Genomic DNA, 23,958 nt, shown 5'->3' on the forward strand with positions numbered 1-23,958 from the left:
AACCTTCTGCCCCTTACTTTAAGTCTATGCGTACAATTACAACATTTAAAAGGCATCTGAATGGGTACATGAATGGAAGGGTTTAGAGGGATATGGGCCAAATGTTGGCAAATTGAACTAGATTAATTTAGAACATCAGGTCAGCATGGACGAGTTGGACCAAAGGGTTTGTTTCCGTGCTGTACAGCTCAATGACTCTGCGTGTGTAAAAACACAGACTGAATCACAGCCCTTTTGTAATACATAAATGCAAAATAAAAATGCAATTACTTTGCTGTGCAATCAAAACTCTGCAAAGAATTATCATCTCAATAAAACATCTTGCTGCTCCATTATACTAATACTGGTGAAGCTGTAACTGTGGCACTGTGGCACAATCAAATACTTCATCAACACTGCTTAATTATGTACGAACTCACAATGTGTGGCGAGATGTAATGATGCATTTGGAGCTCTAAGTACACCACACACACAGGAAAACATCAGTGGGCTACAGTTAACAAATTCCTAACTTGCAAATGTTTCCACAAGGATGATCATCGTCCAATCTAAAGACAGCCTGTGATTGGATTTTATTGGCGCAAATTTAGTTGGCTTCCTGTATCTTAATAAATTTACAAACTTCCCTTGCTTACAATTGTTTCCATCCTGCTTACTACTTCAGCGGCTGAGAGAAAGAGAGGACTGCAGATGCTGGGGAGTCAGAGTCGAAAAGTGTGGTGCTGGAAAAGCACAGCAGGTCAGGCAGCATCCAAGGAGCAGAGAGTTGACGTTTCAGGCATAAGCCCTTCATATTACTTAGCCCAATTAACGTGGGTCCTCTGCATTACCAGGGTAAAGATTTAACCACAAAGCCTCCATCACTGCATAACAAGAGAACTGGAGCAACGATTCACTAATTATTCTGTCACTGGTTGTGGGTATTGCTGGCTGGGTCAAGCATTTATTGCCCATCCCTTGTGAGGGTGGTGGTGAGCTGCCTTCTTGAACTGCTGCAGTTAATGTGCTATGGGTTGACCCACAATGCCCTTCGGGAGGGAATTCCAGGATTTTGACCCAGCGACATGGAAGGAGCGGCGATATATTTCCAGCATGATGAGTGGCTTGGAGGGGTAGATGAAAGGGGTGGTGTTCCCATGTATCTGCTGCTATTAGTCATGACTGTGGTTTGGAAGGTACTGTATAATAATCTTTGGTGAATTACTGCAGTGCATCTTGTAGATAGTACACACTTGCTACTGAGCATCAATGGTGCAGGGAGTGGATGTTTGTGAATGTGGTACCAATCAAACGGGCTGCTTTGTCCTGGATGGTGACAAGCTTCTTGAGTATTGTTGGAGCTGCACCCATCCAGGCAAGTGGGGAATATTCCATCACACACCTGACTTGTGCCTTGTAGATGGTGGACGGGCTTTGGGGAGTCAGGAGGTGAGTTACTTTCTGCAAGACTCCTAGCCACTGTATTTATATGGAGAGTCCAATTGAGTTTCTGCTCAATGATAACCCCCAGGATGTTGACTGAAAGTTTGTTCGATAAAAGAAGGGTTTAATATGTGAAGGCAATTCCAGGAAGTACAGTGACAGCTGGCTTTACAATCTCTCCCTGATTACGATTTTATGAAAAGCCAGAGCATTGGTGGAGAAGGGAAGGACAGAGTGAAGGCAGGATGCTGTTGCAGGTATGATGTGGGGTCCCTTTGATCCCTTTCACCTTAAGAATATATCTGACCCCTTTCTGAAAATACTCAGTGTTTTGGCCTCAGACGCTTTCTGTGGCAGAGAATTCCACAGGCTCCCCATTCTCTGGGCGAAGAAATTTCTCCTCATTTCTGTCCTAAATGACCCACGCTGTATCCTTAAACTGTGACCCCAGTCAATGGGAACATCCTTCCTGTGTTTATCCTATGTGGTCCTGTTAGATTTTGAAAGGTTTGTATGAGATTCTTTCCTCATTCTTCTAACTGATTCAGTCTCTCTTCATGTGCCAGTCCTGCCTTCCCAGGATTCAGTCTGGGAAACTATTGTTGCCCCCACACCACTGCCCCCGCCACCCCCAACATCGCCTCAACATCCTTCTTCAGAAAACGAGGCACGACCTGCACACAATACTCTAGGTGTGGTCTCACCAAAGTCCCTATACAATTGCGACCAACAATCTTCGAAAGCTGGGTCCCAACCATCTTCTCTCTGCCAACTCAAACTCCCAGGGGAACCACTTACTCTAACTCTGCCACTGCACAGCCCTCTCACTTAGGCTATGATTCCCATTACTGCATACATCATATCTACTGAAAGGATCTCACTCACCTCCTCCGCCCAAACCAGTAACTCTCCTTATCCACCACAATATAAAGTAATGCAAGATACACAGGCTTCCGGGCTCTACGTAAGTATAAAGTGCTGAGATAGCCAGTTAAGAGCTATAAAATGCAGCTTTTGTTTTTAATTTATTCATTTTGTGGGATGCTTTGCCCAGCATTTATTACCCATCCCTAGTTGCCCCTTGAGAAGGTAGGGATGAGCTGCCTTCTTGGAACCGCTGCAGTCCACCTGCTGTGGGTTGATCTACAATTCCCTTAGGGAGAGAATTATGATTGTGCCAGGTTGTTGCTTGACTAGTCTGTTTGCCAACTCTCCCAACTTTGGCACTGGCCCCAGGTGTTAGTGAAGAGGACTTTGTAGGGTCAACAGGGCTGTTACTGGCGTTGTCTTTTCCAGTGCTTGGGTTGATGCCAAGTGATCTGTCCAGTTTCATTTCTTTGAGACTTTGTAGCGATTGGTACAACTGAGTGGCTTGCTAGGCCATTTCAAAGGGTGATTGCGAATCAACACATTGCTCTGGGTCTGGATTCATATGTAAGCCAGACCAGGTGAGGGTGGCAGATTTTCTTCCCTGAAGGACATTAGTGAATCAGACAGGTTTCGAAGATGCATATGTCCCTTTTGGGATAGCAACCTGGCAAGGTGTAAGACGCAGGCATCTCTGAACTCTGAAGTGGAGTGTTGAAGTGGTGTGAGAGTTGTTCAAAAAGCAGGCATTATGCTATTCTGAAGCTGATGGTTGGTGACTGTTGACTTTTGTGGATGAAGGTCAGAGAAGGATGGTGTCTGTTATGCATGTGGTGAAGAAACAGTGAGATGACAGCTGGGATAAGCAGTTGGCGAGCCATAGCTAGCAGGGACCTGGTCTGTGTTACACCTCTAGTTTCTTGGGGTTGGAGTGCAGAATCAGAAGTAGCTCCCAAGTAAGGCAGGCTTGGTTAGTAATAAGATGCAAATACATGGAAATATGGTCAGTCGTTACTCAATAGTGAGCTTCTGACATCACTGTTTAAAGATTAAGGAGAAAATTGGAAACCTTTTTCACAACACTGAGATCCTGATTTTTTTTACCATTGTTGCTGTGTTCTCCCACAATTCTTGCCACCCCACACCAAGAAGGGGAAACTTCTACCCTTTATGAGCGTTAAAATAATGATAGGGAGATTAATTTACACAGCTTTGCGTTGTTTATCCATCACTTTTGACTGGTTCTCTATCTCGTTGATATTTATATAATTCTGGCTGAGAGTTCAGCTTGGAGCAGGACTTGGATTGGACTGGGTTCAAGAGAAACCCAAGGAGATGCTGGCGTCCAAAATCTTTAAACAAAAGTGAAAACATTTTGATATTAAACTTTTCAAAGAGCTCTTTATTGAGTTACTGCCTCATTACTTCTACTTCCTATAAATCAAGAGGAGCCAAGTCTCACTTCTCAAGGTTATGCTGTTAGTTTGAACAGGATGAATTTGGAGATGATGCTCTCATTTTCATCTCATCATTCTCAGTTTCCTCTGGCAATTACTCTGTTTTTCGATCCATTTCAATCTCTGCATCTGAAGAATTCGAGGGCACATTGTTGGAGCTTTATCCTTAATCAGTTTCTGATATGTCACATGGACATTGGAGACAGTAAGGACTGTGGATGCTGGAAGTCAGAGTCACCATGCAGCCCTGCATCACATGAAGATTCTACGACCAGAGACGGTGGCCTGTTTGTGAAGGTTTGATCTCAATCAGGACAGTCTCTAGAGTGCAAAACCTGAGTCTCACTTCACCGAAGCTTCCAAGGCTCTGCAGGGGGTTGTAAGACACTTTGGTTCACCCTTGTACCACTTCCCTTTCATTGTTCCACATTGTCCTTCCACATAGCTCCATGTTCCTGTTGCTCCATGGAAATGCGCAATTACGCCAAGGGATAGTTGCCTGAAAACTGAATACCTCCATCGCTGGAAGAACAATGGTATCACCATCTGGGGCTGATGTGGGCGATGGTTTGACTGGTTCACACCAAGATCGGGAAAATCAGCCTCATGGGCCCGTAAGTGAATCATGGATCTGATTTCCATGAGGTAATTCGAGAATGGAAATGTGGGCATATACAAGCAGATTGTGGCTTTTACAGTATGTACCCTCCTCCACACAGCAGAAACTGTGGCCTGCAGATTTCTCTGTTTAATTAGCAGGTTTGTAATTAAAACAAAAGTCACACAGTTTGAAGGTTATTAAGTTCTTGTTTGTTCAGCAGAAAGAAGGTTTTACCACCATCTGCAGTTGCTGTCTCACTGACTGTACAGTAGGTGGATTTCAAAACTCCATACTGTTCTGACACAGCAGTGAACCTCTCTGTTAATTAAACCCGAGCATCTAGAAAAGCTCGCCCCGCCCTATAATCTGTTAAAATATTAGTGACAGAGAACTCCAAAAGTTCACTATTTAAAGAAAAGAACATCAATTTATTTTTTAACTCTAAAATTGAACATTAGCCACAACTATTCACAACTCCAAGCCCCCCTTTCTCTTAACTGCTTACTACCTGCCTCCAACTTTATAACAATATGCTGTTCCAATAATACATCTATTAAAATTACATCAACTTAATTTCAAAACCACGCAGTCCACTGTCTTCTTCTGTGTCTTTCTTCTTCCGGCTGAGGATCACCCTGTGTCATCTTTCTTTTGCTGCGAATATGTTTCACATGAAAAAATATCTTTGATACTGAGTGTTTCCTAATTTCCTGGCGAGTAACTCTCCAGTTTCTCTCTCTCTCTACAGCAGTTGCTCACTGACCAATTTTCAAAATGTCTGCATTTTATACTCCCCCACCCCCAACATTGGATCATCTCATTGGTTCAATGTTAGCAAAACAATAAATTCAAACTCGATTTGGTTTTAGTATCCTGGGGGAGAAATTAAAAATTGGTTACATTTGAATTGCTGTCAAAACAGCAACCAAAACTCAGGTATCCATTTTAGAGCCAGTATACTCTGGGACTGCCACCTAGTAGTACATCCCTTCAACTTCGTAACAATACAGTTACAGCACATTATTCTGGGGACGTCCTCTTTAAGGTTGGAAGTGAAAGACATAATTATTTGGTAAAAGCTGCTAGAGGTTTGGCCCTTCCAGTTCACTCTCAAACAACATATATATAAATGGTTATCAAACTGTTAGTACCAAAATAATTTTACAACTGTTAAGGCCACACAAGACCATAAAGTGGTTAGTACTGCTGCCTCACAGTGCAAGGGACCCAGGTTCAATTCCAGCCTCGGGCGACCGGCTGTGTGGAGTTTGCACATTCTCCCCGTGTCTGCGTGGGTTTGCTCCAGTTTCCTCTCACAGTCCAAAGATGTGCAGGTTGATGGATTGACTATGCAAAGTTACCCATAATGTCCAGGGATTTGCAGGGTGGCTGGATTAGCCATGGAAAATACAGGGGTAGAGGAATGGGTCTGGGTGGAATGTTCTTAGGAGGAGTGGTATGGACTTGATGGGCTGAATGGCCTGCTTCTACACTGATTCTATGGTCGGGGACACAGATATTTAGGAAAAAGGGTGCAACAATTTCGTGAAGCAATACCAGCAACAATCACTAAGTTTCCAATGTGACATCTGGCATTTACCTGACAACAGGCAGCAGACCTTTTGACTGTCAAGCCCATGATGGTGCAACAATAACAAAAACTTACAGTTGTATAGCCACATTCCCCAATTAAGCAGTTGATGTGTGCACCATCTAAGTTTAGCACTGAGCCACGTAAGCAGATATTCCGTCAGCGAGTTAAGACCTTGATGAAAGAGGTGGATTTAAGGAATGTCTTATCGAAGGAGGAGATGGTGGGGAGGGGTGGGGAGGGGGAATCCGAGAGCTTAGTAGCCCAGGCAGCCTCTGACATCGAAACCAATGGTGGGAGTGATCAATATGAAGGAGGGCGGGTTGTAGGTTAGCAGCAGGTTACTGAAAGGCCACTGTCAACATCCCGGCTTCCCAACCACTTCCCTCATTTGAGGTGAAATAACTCCACAGAGGCCGGTATCCCATCACCAACCACCTGCTAGTTACACGTAGAGCATCCTAGATGCTGATCCGGCTCACTCTGAGCCAGCTCTCAGAGTGAGCAGAACCATTGACACTCCTGTTTATAACTGTCAGCCAGGGCTCCCTCATTGGGGGACCGGCTTAAGCAGTCCAAATCAGGGAACTCATATTCTATTAGACCCATTCGGCTGACCTTGTTGCATGAGGGTATGGTGACCCTCAAGTTAAACCAGTGTCAGCCATCTCTCATAATGAAACCAAAAGAGAAAGTGCTGGAAAATCTCAGCAGGTCTGGCAGCATGTGTAAGGAGAGAAAAGAGCTGACCTTTCGAGCCTAACTGACCCTTTGTCAAAGCTAAAAAAAGGGGCCTAGTATAAATACCTCCCTATTTCTCCCTTTTTATTAGCTTTGACAAAGGGTCAGTTAGACTCGAAAGGTCAGCTCTTTTCTCTCCTTATAGATGCTGCCAAACCTGCTGAAATTTTTCAGCATTTTCTCTTTGATTTCAGATTCCAGCATCCGCAGTAATTTGCTTTTATCTCTCATAATGAGTCAGCAGCCCTGCAATACTCTGGAACTTTGGTGCTTTTATCTTCAAAAAGACTTGCAGGGCTAAGACTGCAGTACCTAAAGGGGTAATCACATTGTCACACCAAAAATAAGGTTCACTGTGATATCCCTGTTTACCAGGAACTGAAGAGAGAGTTCGCTTTTCCAGCCTGATCAGAAACAAACATGCAGTTACCTCAATCTGGAGAACATTACAGTAAGTACGCAGTTCAGTGACTGTCACTAAACCACCGCTGGCTAAATTCTCTACAGAGTTCAAAGTGTTCTTTGATGAAAATTACAAAACGGTGACTAACAAAATCCATGCAAATAATTTCAACATGGATCTTAAGCTGCCATCCAATCAGTTCTGACTTGGTGAATAAATAGTGACGCCAGCTAGAAGCTACAAAGAATGAAGTTGTCTTCAAGCTGTAGACTAGATTAAATAAATAATTCCCCTACATGATGTTTACTTCACCACCGTTGTTTAGCTGAAGGTGTTGTCTAGCACTGAAAGAGGCACGGGGAAATGCTGAGTAACAGAAAAGGAAATTAAATAATGTTTCAAACAGAAACAGCAGAACATGAACAAGGGATTCATTTTGCAACATGACGTCTGACAGAAAATGGCTGTCATGCTTGGGCCTGACCACAGTAATCACTAGTTAGTTCCTGTGCAACATGTTGCATTGTTCTCATCAAAGTCACAACTCCATGCCTCAAGTTTACAAATCGTGTCAGGGAGTGGTTAAAACAGAAGGGGGTTTAGCATCCAGCACCAATCCAAGGCTCCCCAATAAACAAAGGTAGTAGGGCAAAAAGCGACTACTTTGATAATTCAACTGTTACATTTATAGGAATCATAGAATCCCTACAGTGTGGAAGCAGGCCATTCGGCCCATCAAGTTTCATCGACCCTTCAAGAAGTATCCCACTCACATCCAGTTTGCTTCCCTATCCTTGTAACTCAGTATTTCCCATGGCTAACCCACCTAGCCTGCACACTATGGTCAATTTAACATGGCCATTCCACCCTAACTGGCAGGAAATCAGAGCACCAAGAGGAAGCCCGCGGTGCAAACTCCACACAGGCAATTGCCTGAGGGTGGAATTGAACCCGAGTCCCTGGTGCTGTGAGGCAATAGTGCTATCTCTCACCAAATGCTCAATTCGAATGGTCTGAAAATCCCTTCATTTTATTTTTCCCAAGCGCTTAGCTTTATCCTCAAAGATGTCCAATTGCCACACCCAGTGATGTTTTACAAGCTTGACGACCAAATGGTGGTGTACTGATGATGGTACTGGACTGATAACCCAGAGGTACAGGCTAATGTACTAAGGATACAGTTCAAATCCCACCAGGGCAGCTGGTGAAATGTTAACAATAAATTTAGATTTTTAAAAGTTCATTCACGGGATGTGGGTATTGCTGGCTAGGCAACATTTATTGCCCATCCCTACTTGCCCAGAAGGCAGTTAAGGGTCAACCACATTGTGCTATGTCTAGAGTCACATGTAGACCAGATAAGGTAAGAGTGGCAGTTTCCTTCCCTAAAGGGCATTAATGAACCAGATGTTTTTTTTTGACAATTGGCAATTGTCTAATGATGGGCATCATTAGACTCCTAATTCCAGATATTACGCTAGTCGCAATAATGGAGACCATAACCATTAAAAAAACCCATCTAGTTCCCTGAAGCTCTTTATGGAAGGGAGTTGTCAAACTATTATGGACCAAGAGACCCTTTGGCCCATCTGCCATTCTCTTGTGGCATGGCATACATGTGACTCCATACCCATAATAACATGGCTGACTCTAAACTGCCCTCTGAAATGGCTGAGCAAGCCCCTCTGTTCAAGGGGCAATGAGGGATGGGCAACAAATGTTGGCCTTGCTAGTGACAGATCCCATCAGAGGAAAGATGAGCACAGGTGAGGCGTAATTTTAGGAAATGACACTCCGAGGGAAAGATGGTATTGTGAGTTTGGTGCACTCTGAAGTGTTTCATTCATTGGTGTAACTAGAAAGACAAGGGTGTGGATGGTGACACTCATAGTTCTGACATGCTGCAACCAGCAGTCCTGGTTCGAGTCCAGCAGCAATATAAACATGCCTTCAGTGTGGTCATTATGGTTGAAAAGAATCCCATTTCAGTTCAGGAATCTCGCTGACTGCAGGTGTCTGACCATTTTTACGTCATCTCTTTACAGTTCAACCCAAATTCCAAATAACTTCATCAAACTGCAAACCCACTCATTTCTGACAGTGCGTGTGTGTGTGTATATACGTCTACTCTGGCCAGTTACCACGCCGTCACGTTAGAGGGAGATTAAAATGAATGATTTAACATAAATCATAGCTAACACTTCAAGACAAGAATGACTTCTCTTCAGAACGCTGTCAGGTAGAGTCGTATTTGACTCGAAATATTAATCCTCTTTCTCTCTTTCTACAGATGCTACCAGACCTGTTGAGTTTCTCCAGCACTTTCTGCTTTAATAACCTGTAACATTATCTCTTTCTCTGTCCAGAGATGCTGCCAGACCTGCTGAGTTTCTCCAGCACTTTCTGCTTTTATAACCTGTGACGTTATCTCTTTCTCTGTCCAGAGATGCTGCTTGACATTCTGAGTTTCTCCAGAATTCTGTGTCTGTTTCAGATTTCCAGCATCTGCAGTGTTTTGCATTCATATATATCATAATTAATACTGCACAAATTAAGTTTTTAGTGATGGCTTACTTACCAAGTGAGAACTGTGGGAAATCTCACTTCTAATAATCTTATACATAATACACATTTATTACATGCATCATAATTAATATAGCGTTTAGCTCCACTTCTTGACCTTTTAAGTTCAGCAGAACATTCAGAAAATCACTTGTGCTTGGACTAATCCCACAAACAATGTTGCAAAAACAGAATGGCCATTTGATTAGCTCATTGCTCCATCGCTCACCAAATCACAGAATTGTTAACTTCAGCAGGAGGCTATTCAGCCCATCATGCCTGCACTAGTTCATCAACACAAAGACACCATTACATCACAAACCATCCCTTCTGCTAACATTACAAGGGGAGGTGTAAACTTGTAAATGTCATCTATTCTCATACCCAATAAAGAGCTATAGAGTCATAGAGTCAAACAGCTCGGAAACAGAGCCTTTGGCCCAACTCATCCATGCTGACCAGATTTCCTAAACTGAACTAGCCTTGCCTGCGTTTGGTCCATATCCCTCTAAACCTTTCCTACCCATGTACCTGTCCAAATGACTTTTGAATGTTGTAACTGTACCCACCTCTACCACTTCCTCGATGACCATTCTAGCATCAATCCATCTGCTTTTTAAGAGGAAAAGCTTAAAGGAGAAATGTGAGGCAGGTTTTTTACACAGAGGGTGGTAGGTGCCTGGAACATGCTGCCAGGGAGGAGGTAGAAGCCAATACAATAGCAATGTTTAACAGGCATTTAGACAGACACATGAACAGGCAGGGATAAGAGGGATATGGATCATGTGGACATTTAGAGTACTGTGAGCAATGTTGGGCCTGATACCTCAGGAAGGATGTACTCACCCTGCAGCGAGTGAGAAAGGACACAAAGGGAAAGCATAGAATTAAAGAAACCAAATAACTTCAGAAATAAAGCATCAAATTTACAAAAGTAAAGAGTATCAGGTAAAATAGCTTAAGTAAAGGTTTCAAGCTTTGCTGGGAAATGCAGGAAGACCAGCTCTATGCAAAAACAAGTTCAGGTAGCTGCAAAACTTAAAATTAAAAATCACACAACACCAGGTTATAGTCCAACAGGTTTAATTGGAAGCACACTAGCTTTCGGAGCGACGCTCCTTCATCAGGTGATTGTGGAGGGCTCGATCGTAACACAGAATTTATAGCAAAAATTTGCAGTGTGATGTAACTGAAATTATACATTGAAGAATTGATTGTCTGTTAAGCCTTTCATCTCCGAATCAAAACTTAAAATTAGTTGTTAAGGAGAAACAGAAATCACAGTGGAAAGGAACATATTGACAAACCACTTCAAACTTAAAGTACGTACGAGAAAAGACAATAGAGGTTTGGACAAAGAGTTTACTGACCACGCAAGAGAGGTGGAAAATGATAAGGAATGGGTCTAAGACATGAAAGACAGTCAGTAATCCGGTTTAGATAAGGATATGAGGTGATGGGCACATGACCAAACTTTAGGAGTGATTTGGAGTTTTCGGTGTTGGACTGGGGTGCACAAAGTTAAAAATCACACAACACCAGGTTATAGTCCAACAGATTTAATTGGAAGCACTAGCTTTTGGAGCGCTGCTCCTTCATCAGGTGGTTGTGGAGGACACAATTGTAAGACACAGAATTTAGAGCAAACGTTTACAGTGTGATATAACTGAAATTATACATTGAAAAATACCTTGATTGTTTGTTGAGTCTTTCATCTGTTAGAGTGACCATGTTAGTTTCACTTCTTTCATATGTAAATCACAAAACTGTTTTTAAAAGTTACATTCTCAGGTTAACTGTAACAATTGGTGTTAGCCAGATAATGCGTTGAAGGTGTTAGCCCCCTGTGTTCGCTGTCTGTGCCATAATGTTTAGATTGATTCTAATCTAAAAAGTGAGTTAACAGAGTCTTACATGAATTCATGCAGTTTTTAAGCGAAGTACAAGAAACTCTGCAAGTACAAATTCACCCCACAAACCCCCCCATATACGTTTATGGGGTGAATTTGTACTTGCAGTTACATTGTACTTTGCTCAAAAACTGCATGAATTCATGTAAGACTCTGTTAACTCACTTTTTAGATTAGAATCAATCTAAACATTATGGCACAGACAGCGAACACAGGGGGCTAACACCTTCACCATATTTTGGATTAGTGGTGCTGGAAGAGCACAGCAGTTCAGACAGCATCCAAAGAGCAGCAAAATCGACGTTTCGGGACGTTTTTTCCTCTCTCAACGTCCCCAACAGTACCCTTCCACCGACACTCTCATTCGTTTGGCCGAACTGGTCCTCACCCTTAACAATTTCTCCTTCGAATCCTCCCACTTCCTCCAGACCAAAGAGGTAACCATGGGCACACGTATGGGATCCAGCTATGCCTGTCTCTTTGTTGGCTACATAGAACAGTCGATCTTTCGTAATTACACGACTCCCCACCTCTTCCTCCGCTACATTGATGCCTGCATTGGCGCCACCTCATGCTCTCGCAAGGAGGTTGAGCAATTCATCAACTTCACCAACACATTCCACCCTGACCTTAAATTCATCTGGACCATCTCTGACACCTCCCTCCCCTTCCTGGACCTCTCCATCTCCATTAATGATGACCGACTTGACACTGACATTTTTTTACAAACACACTGACTCCCACAATTACCTGGATTACACCTCTTCCCACCCTACCTCCTGCAAAAATGCCATCCCGTGTTCCCAATTCCTCCGCCTCCGCCATATCTGCTCCCAGGAGAACCAGTTCCACCACATAACACACCAGATGGCCTCCTTCTTTAGAGACCGCAATTTCCCTTCCCACGTGGTTAAAGATGCCCTCCAACGCATCTCGTACACATCGCGCACCTCCATCCTCAGATCCAACCCCTCCAACCGTAACAAGGACAGAATGCCCCTGGTACTCACCTTCCACTCTACCAACCTTTGCATAAACCAAATCATCTGCCGACATTTCCGCCACCTCCAAAAAGACCCCACCATCAGGGATATATTTCCCTCCCCACCCCTTTCTGCCTTCCGCAAAGACCGTTCCCTCCGTGACTACCTAGTCAGGTCCACACCCCCCTACAACCCACCCTCCCATCCTGGCACCTTCTCCTGCCACTGCAGGAACTGCAAAACCTGCGCCCACATCTCCTCCCTCACCTCCATCCAAGGCCCTAAAGGAGCCTTCCACATCCATCAAAGTTTTACCTGCACATCCACTAATATCATTTATTGCATCCGTTGCTCCCGATGCGGTCTCCTCTACATTGGGGAGACTGGACGCCTCCTAGCAGAGCGCTTTAGGAACATCTCCGGGACACCCGCACCAATCAACCACACAGCCCTGTGGCCCAACATTTCAACTCCCCCTCCCACTCTGACGAGGACATGGAGGTCCTGGGCCTCCTTCACCGCCGCTCCCTCACCACCAGACGCCTGGAGGAAGAACGCCTCATCTTCCGCCTCGGAACACTTCAACCCCAGGGCATCAATGTGGACTTCAACAGTTTCCTCATTTCCCCTTCCCCCACCTCACCCTAGTTCCAAACTTCCAGCTCAGCACTGTCCCCATGACTTGTCCTACCTGCCTATCTTCTTTTGCACCTATCCACTCCACCCTCATCCCTAACCTATCACCTTCATCCCCTCCCCACTCACCTATTGTACTCCATGCTACTTTCTCCCCACCCCCACCCTCCTCTAGCTTATCTCTCCACGCTTCAAGCTCTCTGCCTTTATTCCTGATGAAGGGCTTTTGCCCGAAACGTCGATTTTGCTGCACCTCGGATGCTGCCTGAACTGCTGTGCTCTTCCAGCACCACTAATCCAAAATCTGGTTTCCAGCATCTGCAGTCATTGTTTTTACCTTCAACATATTATCTGGCTAATACCCATTGTTACAGGAAACCTGAGAATGTGACTTTTAAAAACAGTTTTGTGATTTACATATGAAAGAAGTGAAACTAACATGGTCACTCTAACAGATGAAAGACTCAACAAACAATCAAGGTATTTTTCAATGTATAATTTCAGTTACATCACACTGTAAACTTTTGCTATAAATTCTGTATCTTACAATGGTGTCCTCCACAACCACCTGATGAAGGAGCAGCGTTCCGAAAGCTAGTGCTTCCAATTAAACCTGTTGGACTATAACCTGGTGTTGTGTGATTTTTAACTTTAGGAGATCCTAGTAATTAATGTTGTCACCCGAGTCAGTACAAATGGTCATAAGGATAGGTTTTTGTTATCGCTACTCTAGATCACAAAAATCAGTAATGTGATTAAGCGATCACAGTCAGGAAAAGACTAACTTAAGTTTATCAAAGACACAGCTGGAGTGTGGTGAGGACATCGTGTTCATCTGCAGATGTTTGACTGACATGATGATTGGGTAAAAACTGTATAAATACTGAAGACTGTGAGTGCCACTTTGGAGTAGTCCAAGGGAGTACTAGGTTGGTAAGTTCTGGTACCACTACTCTGCTGAGGTTTTAGAACCTGTACTTAGACTGGGGCTTGGTGCCTTGTTACTATGTAACTGTGATTCTGTATTAAATAGTGAATGATTAAATACATGTACTAAACCTTTAATGGACTGCTTGTAAGAATTTTATTCTAGACAATTGAAGGGAAAGAACTGAGGGAAGGGTGAGTAGACTCCCGTGAGTCCTCCCTTACCTACGGAAGCTCTCGGGGAGTCTTCAACATGGGTACAGAGGAAGTTCAGGAGAATGATTCTAGGAATGAAACGCTTATTATAAAAGGAACATTTGAGGACTCTGGGATGGTATGCAATGAAGTTTAGAAGGATGAGGGGGGATCTGATTGAAACTTACAGAATACTGAATGGCCTGGACAGAGTGGACAGTGGGAAGATGTTTCCATTGGCAGGAGAGACGAAAACCAGAAGGCACAGTGCTAGAGTAAAGGGAAGGTGCTTTAGAATGGAGATGAGGATAAACTTTTTCAGCCAAAGAGTGGTGAATCTATTGATTCCATTGCCACAGAAGGTTGTGGAGGCCAGGTCATTGAGTATATTTAAGACAGAGATAGATAGGTTCTTGATTTCCAAGGGGATCAACGGTCACGGGGAGAAAGTTGGAGAATGGGGTTGATAAAACCATCAGCCACGATTGAATGGCGGAGCAGACTCATTGTCTCATAGTTTCCAGGGATGTGCAGGCATGAGCCATGGGAAATGCAGGGTTATAGGGTAGGGGCTGGGTGGGATGCTCCTCGGACAGTCAGTGTGGACTCAATGGGCTGAATGGCCTAACTTCTGTTCCTATGTCTATGTCCTTTATGTGCAGGCAGATGGGATTAGTTTAGAATGGCATCGTGGCTGGCACAAACATAGTGGGCTGAAGGGCCTGTTCCCGTGCTGTACTGTTCTATGTTCAAAGTAGTTAATGGTCATGTCAAAGAAGCAAACAAAGAGCTGTCATGCACTAAATCCAGGATTATCCCAATTGTAACAAAATGTAACCTCTGGTCCATGGATCCTTCGTTTCCTGACAAAGGAACAGTGTAGCTTTTAGAGCCAAAGAAGCCAGATTTTCTGCCTCTATCGAAAGGACAAGAATCCAATGCACAAGATTAACTGCACAACTGTAAACAGGAAATAAAACCTTGGGAGCGCTGTAGCTAGTGCATCAATGGGAGCGTTGTGCAGAAACATTTTGCTTCAAGACCACAAAGCACAGTTTGCCAGTTAATGTACAGCTTAATCAATTTTCATTCAATCTGCATTCACACTTTCTTGAGCAAACAAATTAAAACCTACCAAACGCTTCATTACTGTTGGAAGCCTAGCAGCAATATTATGGTTTGACAGTTTGGTCGAAGGGAAAGAACAAACACCCGGTTATCATGTAGACCCTGCATGTTTGAGCTTAAAAATGTGTTGCTGGAAAAGCGAAGCAGGTCAGGCAGCATCAAAGGAGAAGGAGAATCGACGTTTCGGGCATAAGCCCTTCTTCAGGAATGAGGAGGGTGTGCCAAGCAGGCTAAGATAAAAAGGTAGGGAGGAGGGACTTAGGGGAGGGGCGTTGGGAATGCGATAGGTAGAAGGAGGTTAAGGTGAGGGTGATAGGCCGGAGAGGGGGTGGGAATGGAGAGGTCGGTAAGAAGATTGCAGGTCAAGAAGGCGGTCTGAGGGTTGGGACTGAGAAAAGGTGGGGGGAGGGGAAATGAGGAAGCTAGAGAAATCCGCATTCATCCTCTGTGGTTGGAGAGTTCCTAGGCGGAAGATGAGTCGCTCTTCCTCCAGGCATCGTGTTGGCGGAGTGGGAGGGGAAGTTAAAGTGTTCAGCCACAGGGCGGTTGGGTTGGTTGGTGCGGGTGTCCCAGAGGTGTTCTCTGAAACGTTCCGCAAGTAGGCGGCCTGTCTCCCCAATGTATAGGAGGCCACATCGGATGCAGCGGATGCAGTAAATGATGTGTGTGGAGGTGCAGGTGAATTTCTGATGGATATTGAAGGATCCCTAGGGGCCTTGGAGGAAAGTGAGGGGGGAGGTGTGGGCGCAAGTTTTGCATTTTTTGCGGTTGCAGGGGAAGGTGCCGGGAGTGGAGGTTGGGTTGGTGGGGGGGGTGTGGATCTGACAAGGGAGTCGGGGAGGGAGTGGTCTTTCCAGAACGCTGATAGGGGTGGGGAGGGAAATATATCCTTGGTGGTGGGGCGGCAACTACAACATAACGAGCAGGCTGGTTCAGCATCCAGATTACTGCCAGATGGAACATTCATCCAGAGATCCAAGATGGCGGTGATCCAGTAGGTCTGATAAAATCATGCATTCACCCTCCCTTTCTACCCACTGTGGTGCAATTCACTGATTCTAGACCCTTAGAACTACTATTTATTAGTTTCAGTGGTTTGTTTCAAAGGGAAGGAAAAGAAATGATTAAGGAAAAAGGATCACGAGGATCCCACCAAGCAGAGCACTGTCCTGCAGTACTGGCTGTGGCACCAGTGTTCGCGAACGTTCCCCAGGGACTTACCTGTGGAGCAGACTCTGGTCTCGGAGTTTGTGAAACTCAGAGCGAAGATCGATTCAGCAATGGAGGAGACCCAGACAGGCTGAAACCGATCTCGGCCATGCTGCAGATGCATAACCTGGAGATCCAGTGTCTCGGGCAGCACGTGGTGGAGGTGGAGCAATGGGCCGCGGCTTCCGAAACCGCAGTGGAATCCTCGGTGGGCCAGGTCCCGGCTCTGGAACGGTTAGTACGGGCCTTAGTCGAGCAGGTCGATTCGATGACCTTGAAAATCAAGGCCGTCGGAAGAATATCTGCCCAATCGGGCTGCCGGAGCGGGAAGGAGGAGGCCGGCTGGTCAGCTTCTTGAAGCAATGGCTCCCGCAGTTTTTGAAGCTGGAAGTCGGGGCCAACTGGGTGCGGGTTGAGCGGGCTCACTGGGTCGCAGTGCGCAGGCCTGGGTCGGACCAGAGCCCCCACCCGGTCCTAGAGTGACTCCAGCACTACAAAAACAAGCAAATGGTGCTGGAAGGATCCACAGGTCTGACATATAAAGGATCACGAATTATGTTTCAAAACTTTTCTGTGGCTATGATCCGTAAGAGGAAGGCTTTTGATGAGGTAGAAAGGAGGCTGAGGGTCTTGAATATTCAGTACTCTTAAGATATCCAGCAATATTACATTTCAACCATGGAGGGTTCACATTTAGTTTTGATTCATCGGAAAAGGCAAAATACTTCCTGGACACCTAAAGATAGATTGGCTGGCTGAAATTATATGGACAATGGTGTTCACTTTGTTTTTTTTCCTGTAGTTTGCCAGGTTTGCCTGGTTTGTTTTTCTAATATGTGGGGGTCTCCCTTTTTCTTCTTCCCTCTCCTCCCCCTTCCTTCTCCTCTACTGTTAGCCTTTGTTTTTTCATCATTCCCTTTTTGATTCTCTTTCTTAGTCCGGGGGGAGTGATGGGGTCTTCCTTTTTTCACCAGGACTGCCTAGGGTCAAACTATGGCGGGTGGGTTGAATGCCACTCTTAATTTTCTTGTTGTAAGATGCATGTAACTTTCTTGTACTTTGTTTCATCTGGGTTAGGGGTGCGGTTCCAGCTAGAAGGAGCTACAAGCCATAGAGGGGTCTGTGGGTAGTATGAGTGTCCCTGTGATTAAGGGGGAAAGTCTCCTCTGAGTTATGTTAAGTGTTGGTTCATTGTAGAAGTAATTGTTAGAAGTTTTGATTTGGTAGTTTTTGTAGTTGTATTTTCAAGTTTATATGAACTGTTTACTGTTTTCACTTGGTGCATTATAAATAGGGTTCTTCCTCCCGGGGAATCACGGGCTGCTTCGGACGGCTATGGCTAACCGTTCATTGAAATGGTGCACCTGGAACATGAAGGAGAGTCACTCACCGATTAAAAGAAAAGAGATACTTTCAAGCCTTAGAAAGGAAAGGGTCAATATGGCCTTGCTGCAAGAAACACATTTAACCAATAAGGAGCACTTAAAGTTGCAGCAGGGAGGATTTGGCCAGGTGTTTTCTCATCCTTTAGTTTTAAGAGTAGAGGAGTAGCTATACTCATTCAGAAGAATCTTCCATTTCAGTTGTTAGACCAAATTAAGGATGAATGTGGGCGGTTTCTGATCCTTAAAGCTTTAATACATGGAGAGGAATATGGGATCTTGAATGCAAGTTGCCCCCCCGGGCACAGTCCCTCAAATTTTTTCATGGATGCTCTCTCCAGGTTGATGGTCCTTGGGGCGCATCATACAATTGTAGCGGGAGACTTTAACCGGCTTATGGACCTCGAGGTGGATAGGATGCCTAGGAGTCTCGCAGGTATATCCCGCAATCGAGGTGGACCTGAACAGGGAGCTGGGGTTGGTGGATGGATGGAGATGTCTTCACCCTGAGGGTAGGGTCTTCAGCTTTTTCTCTAAGCCACATAGGTGCTGTACCAGGATTGACATGTTTTTTGCCCCAGCGGCCTTTTTGAATTCTGTGCTGTCTTGCAGAAGTGGGAACATAGCCATTTCTGATCATGCAGCAGTGTACATGGAGGTTAAGGTCGGTGGTGATGGGACAGGCTTGCGGCATTGGTTCATGGATCCTCTTCTCCTAAAGGATAGCAAGTTCATTGAGTATTTTTCGCAGGAATTTCAAGTTTTCTAGGATGTTAATTCGGATACGGCCAGTAAGCTGTTGTTGCTCTGGGAGACTGCCAAAACCTATGCAAGGGATTTGATTATTTCTTACTCGGCGACTCGAAAGCGGCAGAAGGGAGAGCAGTAGTGTATGCTCGAGGCTCAGCTGAAGGCAGCCGAGACAGCATATTTTGACAGACCGTCTGTAACCAAGTTGCAGCGGATTACAGCGCTCAGGGCTGCTTTGAATGCTGTGCTCACACAGACAGCAAAGAGGGAGATTCCCTTTGCGAAACAGAGGTTATTCGAATATGGTGATAAATTGGTTAGGTATCTGGCATACTTGGCCAGAAAGAAGAGTGCCCCCCCAATTTATCACATCCATCACAGAGTATGCTGGTGCTATCACCTGCGATCCCAAACAGATTAACGCAGCATTCAGGAAGTTCTACTCTGGGTTGTACCGGTCAGAGGGCTGTGAGGACAAACTGGTGAGACCTTGGATCTCCCAGGTGTAACTTCGGAGCAGACGTCTCTTTTGAATGCCCCTCTGACAATCCAAGAAGTGGTGAGGCAGCTCCAGAGTGGTAAAGCACCCGGCCCAGATGGATTTCGGAGTGTTTTATAAGGAGTTTATAGACATGCTGGCTGGGCCAATGTTGGATATATATAATTATTCATACAATCAGGGCCGCCTGCCATCCTCTCTGAGAGAAGCAAATATTTCTCTTATTCTCAAGACAGGGAAAGCCCCAGAGGATTGTATTTCATAAAGGCCCATATCGTTATTAAATATGGACTTTAAAATTTTGTTGAAAATACTGGCGTTGAGGCTGGAGACAGTCTTGCCCTCTATTGTAAGGGAGGATCAGGCAGATTTTATTAGGGGTCACAAGTCCTCTAATAAAATTAGAAGAGTACTAATTATGGTCCAGATGTGCCAGCAAGGGCTGATTCCAGGCTTTGTAGTCTCCCTTGATGCAGAGAAAGCATTTGACCAGGTGAAGTGGGCGTACCTTTTTTATGAACTGGAACAATTTGATTTGGAGGGGTTTTTGCCGAGTGGGTAACAGTATTATATAGTGATCCAAAAGAGGCAGTTCTCACTAATGGTATAAGATCTGACAATTTTAGCATTGGCAGAGGCAGCCGACAAGAGTGTCCCCTCTCGCTATTTACATTGATGATTGAGCTGTTGGCAGAGGCCATCCGGAGGGACCCCAATATAACTGCTCCGGAGGTGGGGTCAGGCAGGTATAAGATGACCCTTTACGGAGATGATGTTCTTCCCTTTCTAATTAACCTGACGATATCTGTGCCCTGTTTAATACATTTGATTAATTTATTTGGATCTTTCTTGGGGTACAATCAATTTTTACAATTTTGTAAAATTAATTTTACAAAATCGGAGGCCATGCCTGTTCAGGGTCTTGTTAGAGTACCCGATGTTGGGGGTGGAATCCGATTCCCTTTCAGATGGTCACAGGGAGGTTTCTTGTATTTATGCATTTTTTATCACCCCCGCCTTCGATCAATTATATCAAGCTAACTTTGTGCAGTTGCTAGAGAAGATAAGACAGGACTTTCGGCGCTGGGAGGATCTTCTGATATCCTGGTTGAGTAGAATAGCTTTGGTTAAAATGAATGTTCTTCCTCGTTTTATATATCCCATGTGAATGTTCCCTTTGATGCTGCCCAGGCAGGCGCTATGGAAGCTTAACAGTTGGCTTGACTCTTTTATCTGGTGTCATAGGCGGCATCTTGTTAAGTTTGCCAAATTGCAGCTTCTGCAGGGGATGGGAGGTGTGGATTTCCTAGACTTTAAGAAATACCAACTAAGTTCCCTACTATCCTACGTGGCTGATTAGGCTTGCCAGGACCCGCGGTCAATCTGGCTAGACATTGAGCCCTCATTAATCTGTTGTTCATGGATAAGATGAGGACTGTTATGGACCATTGCAGAAGTCCGATTGTCCTTAACACAGTTAAAGCATGGAGAATGTAGCAATAAAGTGAGGGCAATTTACAAAAATTCCCTTTTTACTCACATAGTAGGAATGCCAGGATCAATGGATTCCAGCTTTAAGCTCTGGGAATCTAGAGGAGTCTCCTTTTTGGGAGATTTATTTGACTGGAGGTCATGATGTCTTTCGTGCGGCTGAGCCAGAAATATGAACTATATAGGCATGACCTCTTTCGTTACTTTCAGATTAGGGACTTTACACAGAAAAAAAGACTAGATTAATGGTTAGTCCCTTTCAGTCAGATATGCAGAGGAGAGTACTTTGCTCCACAGGCACTCTCTTGGTCAGCACCCTCTATCATTTATTAAGAGGTAGTGTCTCGAAGGACATCGAGCGGCTGTGTGGAATCTTGGCTCAGGAATTGGGGGTAGAGATCTCACCAGAGGAGTGGGAGGATATTTGGGAGAACATAAGGAAGATTTTGATTTACAAAAGGACGCAGGCTATGCAAAAGAAGGCACTCCACAGGGTTTATTTGGCACCAGAGCAGCTTGTGAAATTTAAGAAGGGAGCATCCCCAATATGCCCCAAATGTAAAACAGATGTTGGTACTCTTACTCATTGCTTGTGGCCATGCCAAAAGCTTCGTAGGTATTGGGGCGCTATAGCGAGTGTTATGAAAGAGGTCTTGAGAACCAAGGTCAAGGTAGATCTGGTACCCCTCCTCCTGGGTTCGCCAAATTTCCCCTCTTTGGACATGCATGGGAAGAAACTTGTTTAATATTCTTTCATTTTGTGTGAGGAAGAACATTCTGATGAGCTGGGTGTCGGAAAATCCTCCAGGACTCTCGGGGTGGCGTAGGTTACTTATGGAGCATGTCGCCCTGGACTTCCTCACGAGTTTGGTGCATCAGAAAACAGAACTTTTTTATAGGACGTGGCAGCCCTTTTTAAACCATATAAATACAGACTTGTCAGCTAAATTGGTCAGGGCCTTTGTGTCATCATGACTGCAGTGTCTGTTCTGAACAAATACGGGTATGCCAACTGATGCTCCCAGTGATGGGGAGTTTTGGTGGGATTGTGCTGAGTGTTCTAACTTAATGTAATTTAATTCAATTTGCCTTGGTTCAACTCGGTTTAATTTAGTTTCTTTTTGTTTTGATTTAGTTATTTATTGAATTGTAGTTTGTGTAGAGTTTCTTTTCTCCTAAGTAGTTTGTGGAGTAGAGTAGTAGTTTGCTTCCGATTATTGTTGTTATATTGCAAGATTGTTCTATTATTTTGTAGTAATTTTATATTTTTTGTAAAAAATTCAAAATCTTCTTCTCAATAAAAATATTTATAAAAAATAATTCATCCAGGAATCTGGGAGCGTAAACCTTCGATGTCACTGAGAGCTGGAGTTTCTTTTGATCAACATCACTCTCAGGGCTGAAGTGAAAGACGAGCATTCCACTCTCCCAACTGCCGCGGTTACAAAACATCAAATGCAGTCAAGATCCTGTTTGGCTCAAGTGTTGCATTCATTAGCATGTAACATCATGGTGCCATTCCAAGCACAGTGGGCCCAGGCAATGACACACAGATGGAGCTGCAGAATCGAGCCCAGGAGTTGCCTGCTCAGACTGCGGAGCAGAGCCAGGCAGTTTGATTCCCCTTTGGCACTTTATATGTTATGATCTGCCCCTACTGCATGCAAAACAAAACTTTTCACTGTACCTATATATGTGACAATAATAAATCAAATCAAAAATCAGAGATTCAGGAAATAGAGCGCAATGAATTGTTCTTTGATTCATCTGTGTAGGTCATTTATTGTTGGAGTTACTTGCCCACAGAGCCAAGGGAAGTGACCTTTGCAGATTTTCCACTTATAAAGAACTCCTGCTTTTTGGTTTCTTTATTCATTCACGGGATGACAGTGTCACTGACCAGGCAGTATTTATTGCCCATTCCTTATTACCCAGAGGGCAATTAAGAGTCAGCGATGTTGCTGTGGATCTGGAGTCACACGTATGCCAGACCAGGTAAGGATGGCAGTTTCCTTCCCTAAAGGACATCAGTGACCAGATGGGTTTTTTCTGACAATTGATACATGGTCATCATTAGACCCCTAATTCCAACATCATTATTTGTTGAATTCAAATTGTACCATCTGCCGTGGCAGGATTTGGACCTAGGTCCCCAGGCCATTACCTGGGTCAACAATCCAGTGACAATGTCCCTAGGTCATCGTCCCCCCCATGAAATAAAATGAAATTTAAATGTAAAGTTTATATAAATCAAATTGAGATTAGTATAAAACTGGGGGCATATTTTTTAAGGCGAGAGGAAAAAGATTTAAAAAGGACACAAGAGGCAACTTTTTTTTACACAGTGAGTGATTTGTGTGTGGTATGAACTTTCTGAGGAAGTGGTGGATGCAGGTACAGTTACAACAGTTAAAAAAACATTTGGATAAGTTCATGAATAGGATAAGTTTGGAGGGATATGGGACAGGAGCAGGCAGGTGGTACTAGTTTAGCTTGGGATTATGCTCAACATGGACTAGTTGGACTGAAGGGTCTGTTTCCATGCTGTATGACTCTATGACTATTGACTCAACAACTGTGACTATCTGAAATTCACTAAACTCAAATCACTGTCCGAAAGAATATTGATTAAAAAGTAACAGGGACTAGGTTAAATACTCGGGAATTACTGTCATTGAATTAGAGGAGATGCCTCAATATTGATTGTAACATTATACTAAGATAATGCAGGATATTTATTCTTGAAAGGACAAAAATTCAGAAGCAAATTAACTCTTCAGCTTACAAATAAAAGCAGGGTGCCATACTGCAGATGCTAGTAATCTGAAATAAAAACAGAGAATGCTGGAGAAGTTCAGCAGGTTTCGCAGCATCTGTGGAGACAGAAACAGAGTGAATGTTTCAAGTCCAATATGACAATTCTTTGGAACTTCCATTCAATTTCTGTCTGCACAGATGCTGCCAGACCTGCTGGCTTTCTCCAGCAATTTCTGTCTCTTTTCTGCAGCTTCAATATTATCTCTGGCTTTCTGTTTTACCTAAATTTTGTTTTATCTTAAAATAAAATAAAGGACAGCAAGATGCTGAAGAAGAGCAATACAGTCATAGAGTCCAACAGCATGGAAAGAGACCCTTCGGCCCAACTAGTCCATACCGGCCTATAATCCCAAACTTAATTAGCCACACCTGCCTGCACTTGGTCCG

At 44.1% G+C, this 23,958-nt stretch overlaps 1 protein-coding gene across 4 annotated transcripts in view; it reads right to left on the minus strand.

The window, feature by feature from the left end:
* col27a1b (collagen, type XXVII, alpha 1b) overlaps window positions 1-23,958 on the minus strand; it is a 707,279-nt gene that overhangs the window by 331,871 nt on the left and 351,450 nt on the right. The window lies entirely within an intron of this gene.

The sequence above is a fragment of the Chiloscyllium plagiosum genome, unplaced genomic scaffold, assembly GCF_037043375.1.
Source record: "Chiloscyllium plagiosum isolate Xiang-an unplaced genomic scaffold, Cpla_swu_hap1 HiC_scaffold_21, whole genome shotgun sequence".
In the NCBI taxonomy this organism is placed as follows: Eukaryota; Metazoa; Chordata; class Chondrichthyes; order Orectolobiformes; family Hemiscylliidae; genus Chiloscyllium; species Chiloscyllium plagiosum.